General features: G+C 41.4%; 1 pseudogene; it reads left to right on the top strand.

Annotated features, from left to right (window-relative positions):
• Window positions 1-1,232: 1,232 nt before the first annotated feature.
• Window positions 1,233-4,153, top strand: LOC113907047 (annotated as a pseudogene).
• The last annotated feature ends 1,757 nt before the right edge of the window (window positions 4,154-5,910 follow it).

The following is a 5,910-nucleotide window of genomic DNA, read 5'->3' as shown; positions in this document are numbered from 1 at the left end:
TTATTTGATTCTCTAAGCTAGTGGATATATAGAATTCAAAGAGTCAGTCTTTTCTTCCTTTAAAAATTAGGTACAGTAAAAACCATTTTGGAAAACAATTCGGCAATTTCTTATCATCTTAAACATATGCTTATCATCAGTTCAGTTCAGTTCAGTCACTCAGTCGTGTCTGACTCTTTGCAACCCCATGAATCACAGCACGCCAGGCCTCCCTGTCCATCACCAACTCCCAGAGTTCACTCAGACTCACGTCCATCGAGACAGTGATGCCATCCAGCCATCTCATCCTCTGTCGTCCCCTTCTCCTCCTGCCCCCAATCCCTCCCAGCATCAGAGACTTTCCCAATGAGTCAACTCTTCGCATGAGGTGGCCAAAGTACTGGACTTTCAGCTTTAGCATCGTTCCTTCCAAAGAAATCCCAGGGCTGATCTCCTTCAGAATGGACTGGCTGGATCTCCCTGCAGTCCAAGGACTCTCAAGAGTCTTCTCCAGCACCACAGTTCAAAAGCATCAATTCTTCGGTGCTCAGCTTTCTTCACAGTCCAACTCTCACATCCATACATGACCACTGGAAAAACCATAGCCTTGTGATGCTGCTGCTAAGTTGCTTCAGTTGTGTCTGACTCTGTGTGACTCCATAGACGGCAGCCCGCCAGGCTCAGCCATCCCTGGGATTCTCCAGGCAAGAACACCGGAGTGGGCTGCCATTTCCTTCTCCAATGCATGAAACTGAAAGGTGAAAGTGAAGTTGCTCAGTCGTGCCTGACTCTTAGCGACCCCATGGACTGCAGCCTACCAGGCTCCTCCATCCATGGGATTTTCCAAGCAAGAGTACTGGAGTGGGGTGCCATCATAGGACCTAGCAATTCCACATCTATGTATTTAGTTAATAAGGTAGCTATTATCACCCGTTTTATAAACGAGTAACCCTACAAGGCTGCATGTAGGGTAAGCGACTTGCCCAGAGTCACAGAGCTAATGAGTTGTGGGAGCTGAAATTGATACTCAGTGTTATGTCCCCTCTTCCCCACCAAACCTGGCATTTCATTATATCAAGGCATCTCTTGAAAAAAAAAAAAAGGAAAAAAAAATATTTTACCCCAAGTTTAGCTTAGGAAGGTAAAATGGAAACATCTTTTTAAAATTAATAATTCATTATTGTGAAAACTGTATTTTTGTAAATATTTTTATCAGTGATTTTAACAATATCATTCGTGTTTCCTGTTTTATTAAAATATTTTAATATTTAATACATCAAATCAATTGCCTATGGTATTGACTTCATATAAATGGAGGTTGTATGATTATTACTAAAACACTTTACTAGAGCCTTCATGAAAACCAAATTCTTATCTCAAGACCAGTTTCTGAAAGAATGAAACAAGCCCATCTGGTTAGCTGTCAAGAGTTACACAAGAACTTTTGTTGCTGTTGTTACACAAGACTTTTTTTTCCCCTGTAAATCAATTTTACATTCATTTCCAATTTGTTTACTAGCACAGAATTATAAGTCTGTCTTAAGTCTGTATAAAGTTACATTTAGTAACTTCTCCATTCTCTAGATATAAACATTAGAAAATGTCTCCCTGGACCTCCCCTCCCCCACCGCGCACGCTCCGCCCACCGCGGAGCCGCGCCCTCAGTCACGAAGAGCAAGTGAGCGCGAGCGACGGCATTCTCGCGCCCTCTCAGGAAAGAAAGCGCCGTGCTTCGAGCTTGACCCCACCAAGGCGCGAGTGCTCTACGATGCCAAAAATCGTCGATGTTTTTGTTGGGAAAGACGAAAAAGGCAGAAAGATCCCAGAATATCTGATCCATTTTAATGGTTGGAACAGAAGTTGGGATAGATGAGCAGCAGAGGATCATGTCCGTGACGCCGATGAAAATCGGAGATTACGGCGGAAATTGGCCAAAAAGGCTGTAGCTCGCCTGAGAAGCACAGGAAGAAAGAGGAAGCACGACAGGTTACCTGGGGTGGACTCTGTCTTAAAAGCCTCCCTGCTGACGAGAAAGATGAAAACGAAGAAAACTCAATAAACAGTTCCTCTGACAGTGAAGAAAAGAACGGAGAAATAAGTGAAAAAAAAGATACTGAAAGTCTGAAGTGAAGGAAGGACCAGGGCTGCACGCAGAAAAAAAGGAAATGGAAGAAAGAACAGTAACTATAGAAATCCCTGAAATTCTGAAGAAGAAGCTTGAGGATGATTGTTACTATATCAACAGGAGGAAACGGTTAGTGAAAGTTCCGTGCCAGACCAACATCATAACTATTTTGGAATCATACATGAAGCATTTTGCTATCAATGCAGCCTTTTCAGCCAATGAGAGGCCTCGTCACTATCATGCTATGCCACATGCCAACATGAATGTGCATTATATCCCAGCAGAAAAGAACGTTGACCTTTGTAAGGAGATGGTGGATGGATTAAGAATAACCTTTGATTACACTCTCCCATTGGTTTTGCTCTATCCATACGAACGTGTTCAATATAAAAAGGTGACTTCGTCCAAATTGTTTCTTCCCATTAAGGAAAGTACCACAAACAATAATAGGAACCAGGAGGAGCTCTCTCCAAGTCCACCTTTGTTGAATCCATCCACACCACAGTCCACAGAGAGTCAGCCAAACTCAGGTGAACCAACCACCCCCAAAAGGCGCAAAGCCGAGCCGGAAGCCTTACAGTCCCTGAGGCGGTCCACGCGCCACTCTGCCAATTGCGACAGGCTGTCCGAGAGCAGCGCCTCGCCTCAGCCCAAGCACCGGCAGCAGCACATGTCCGCCAGCATGCCCAAGCTATTCCTGTACCTGGAAGAGAAGACATCTGTTCATAGCAGATCATCCTCGCCTGTTCCTCTGACCCCTAGCAAGGAAGGGAGTGCAGTGTTTGCTGGCTTTGAAGGCAGAAGAACCAAAGAAATAAATGAGGTCCTCTCCTGGAAACTTGTACCTGATAGTTATCCTCCAGGTGACCAACCACCTCCACCCTCTTACATTTATGGGGCGCAACACTTGCTGCGTTTGTTTGTGAAACTTCCTGAAATCCTTGGAAAGATATCCTTTTCTGAGAAGAACCTGAAGGCTTTACTGAAGCACCTTGATCTCTTTCTGAGGTTTTTAGCAGAGTACCATGATGACTTCTTCCCAGAGTCTGCCTGTGTTGCTGCCTGTGAAGTGCACTACAGCAGGAAGAACCCCAGGGCGATTTATTAAGGTTTTGATGGTCCTAGAACAGCTTCTTAATCTCTTGGTTCCCAGTAAAGAACTACAGAGTCGGTGGACCTTCTTTACACAGAAAGCAAATGTGACACCCTGGGGGGCTCTGGCAGAGACGGGTCCATTTGTTTGAGTTGCTTATCTACTGTAGTTATTTCTGTTAAGGATTACCTCCTGGGTGCCTCGATGGTCTCCAACATTTAACCCTTGCCACCATACACGTGATCCGTGATGGCAGGAAAACAGCAGCTATGTTCACAATGAATCTTTCATAAACACGTGCTTAGGTTGGGCTGTTTCAGTAGACAAAGGTACTTGTTAGCAGTGACCATGTCTTTTAGTTATTTGTTAGCATTAAACAAAATCGTTTTGCAAACTGTTTTCATTCTTGTGATGAGGCTGAGCAACTATGTCCCACAAATTTTTAGTTTTGCTTGGATACTGCAAAGTAGTCCCCAAATATTTTAAAGGGAATTGATATTGCTGGCAAAAGAAAATTTGCAACTATACATTTGCTTGTTACAGTTATTTTTCTATAAAGCCTTGTTTTTGGTGATCTAAATAAAGCTTTGCCTGAATGTCTAAGATTTTGTAGCTACACTTGATTGTGTAATATTATGGTTCCTTTTCTGTAAAATGTTATTTTTGGCCATTTCAAATAAATCATTGCCCATCTTATTGGAAAGAAAAAAAGAAAATGTCTCTCTGATTAGAGAATTTAAAAATTACTAAAGCTGTGCTCTACGAATCTATAATATTATGCTTGCAAATAAATTAGAAATGAATATAAAATTGTTTTCAAGGGGGAAAAATAGCAATTATACACTTTGATTAATATAAATAGGCCAGAATTTTACCTCTAATTTAAAATAGAACCACACAGTGTTTGAGAGGGCTGACAGTAAATCAAAATAAAAATCATGACAGCACCAAAGAAACTTTTTACCTCCTCTGTGGTAACAACTGATTAGAATCCAAAGAACACAGCTGAGAACAGTTATCTCTGTAATGTACTGCTGGCATTACTCTGGTTTAAGAGGAAGTAGCTATTACTGAATTTTATTGAAACAAATAACTTCACTGGAATAAAGTGTCTTACTTATATATGAATCATTATTTTTAGTAAGTGAAGATCTGCCAACAAAAAGAGTCAAAAAAAGAAGACAAATGAAGAAAACCTACCAACATTTATGGAATCATAGATCAGGCTCTGTGTAGAACTTCCACAATCTTAATTTAGCAATAAATGCTTGCCTGTGAATTCAGGCTTAAACTCATAGGAGCCTAATACAAATCCAGTGACAGTCCTTAAATAAGTAGACTACTTTCTTCCTGTATTTTTCCATGTCCTCGTGAAATTCTTGTGCTTTTATGAAGAGGTCATTATACTTTCAGCATGTATCTGCTACTGCTGCTGCTGCTAAGTCACTTCAGTCGTGTCCGACTCTGTGCGACCCCATAGACGGCAGCCCACCAGGCTCCCCCGTCCCTGACATTCTCCAGGCAAGAACACTGGAGTGGGTTGCCATTTCCTTCTCCAATGGATGAATGTGAAAAATGAAAGTGAAGTCGCTCAGTTGTGTCCGACTCTTAGCGACCCCATGGACTGCAGCCTACCAGGCTCCTCTGTCCATGGGATTTTCCAGGCAAGAGTACTGGAGTGGGGTGCCACTGCCTTCTCCTCAGCATGTATACTTACAATTTTTTACTCATAATATTTGTATGAAAGTTCTGGGTTAATCAATTAAAAATATTTGCTAAATGCTTTTAAATCCACAGAGCAGTGCAAACTAGGAAAACACCCACATTGTCGGACACCCTGTGTATTCAGTGCCTCCTGGGAACTCTTGAATGGCATGGCCACTGAGTCGGCTTGATAACTTAATAAACAAAAATAGATTTGAATTCTGTTAAGAGCCCAAGTCAGCCTCAGGCACTGAGGAAGGATACCAGCTCTGCCTATGAGATAAAACATGCCTGAATAACTGAGCTTCTCCCTCATTTTAATCTCAATTCCTGGTTTCATGTGTACACATAGCCTATTTAAAAAAAAAAAAAAAAAAGACAGGAGTTCTCAAGTTCCTGAGGAAAGGGGGAGGCATGAGGTGCTGAAGGCAATCATCTATCAAATGTCCCTTAGATACTTACAAGAGGCATTTTCCATTAAAGGGGTGGCAAAAAATGGGAGCACCTAATAGGGAAAGATGCAAGTGGGACCGGTTACCACAGAGAAGAGAGCTCATATATGAATATGACCAAGGCATCTGCTAAATATGAATCAAGAAGTAAAATCTGTTACTCAGTGGAACCTAGATTTTAATAGATGATTCAGATGAGTGTTTTCTTTTTTCTTGTTCTTACTTAATTGCCTGTGTGGGCTGGGGAGCAAGTCCAAAAAATAATAGCTAAAACCCTGTGGGTCACTGTAAATGAGTTTCTTCTGGTCAATTCTTGTGGTGACATGAAATTTCAACTTCAAACAAGGACAAGTTTTACAAAAATATTTAGTCTCCAATCCAACACAGCCTATCTGATGAAAATCACCTATTTGCCAGTTCTAATTTTATTTGTATGTACAAACTATGTTAAAGTGCAACAGCAGGTGTTTGGATTTAAGTAAGAACTTGTCTAAAATAATAAGGATAATAAAATTTCTTCCCAAGCTTGCCTGGTTGGTTTTCTTTGTAATATTTTT

The sequence above is a fragment of the Bos indicus x Bos taurus genome, chromosome 2 (genome assembly GCF_003369695.1).
Source record: "Bos indicus x Bos taurus breed Angus x Brahman F1 hybrid chromosome 2, Bos_hybrid_MaternalHap_v2.0, whole genome shotgun sequence".
Classification (NCBI taxonomy): Eukaryota; Metazoa; Chordata; class Mammalia; order Artiodactyla; family Bovidae; genus Bos; species Bos indicus x Bos taurus.
The sequence above is the reverse complement of the archived record's forward strand: the minus strand, read 5'-3'. Positions and strand labels throughout refer to the sequence as shown.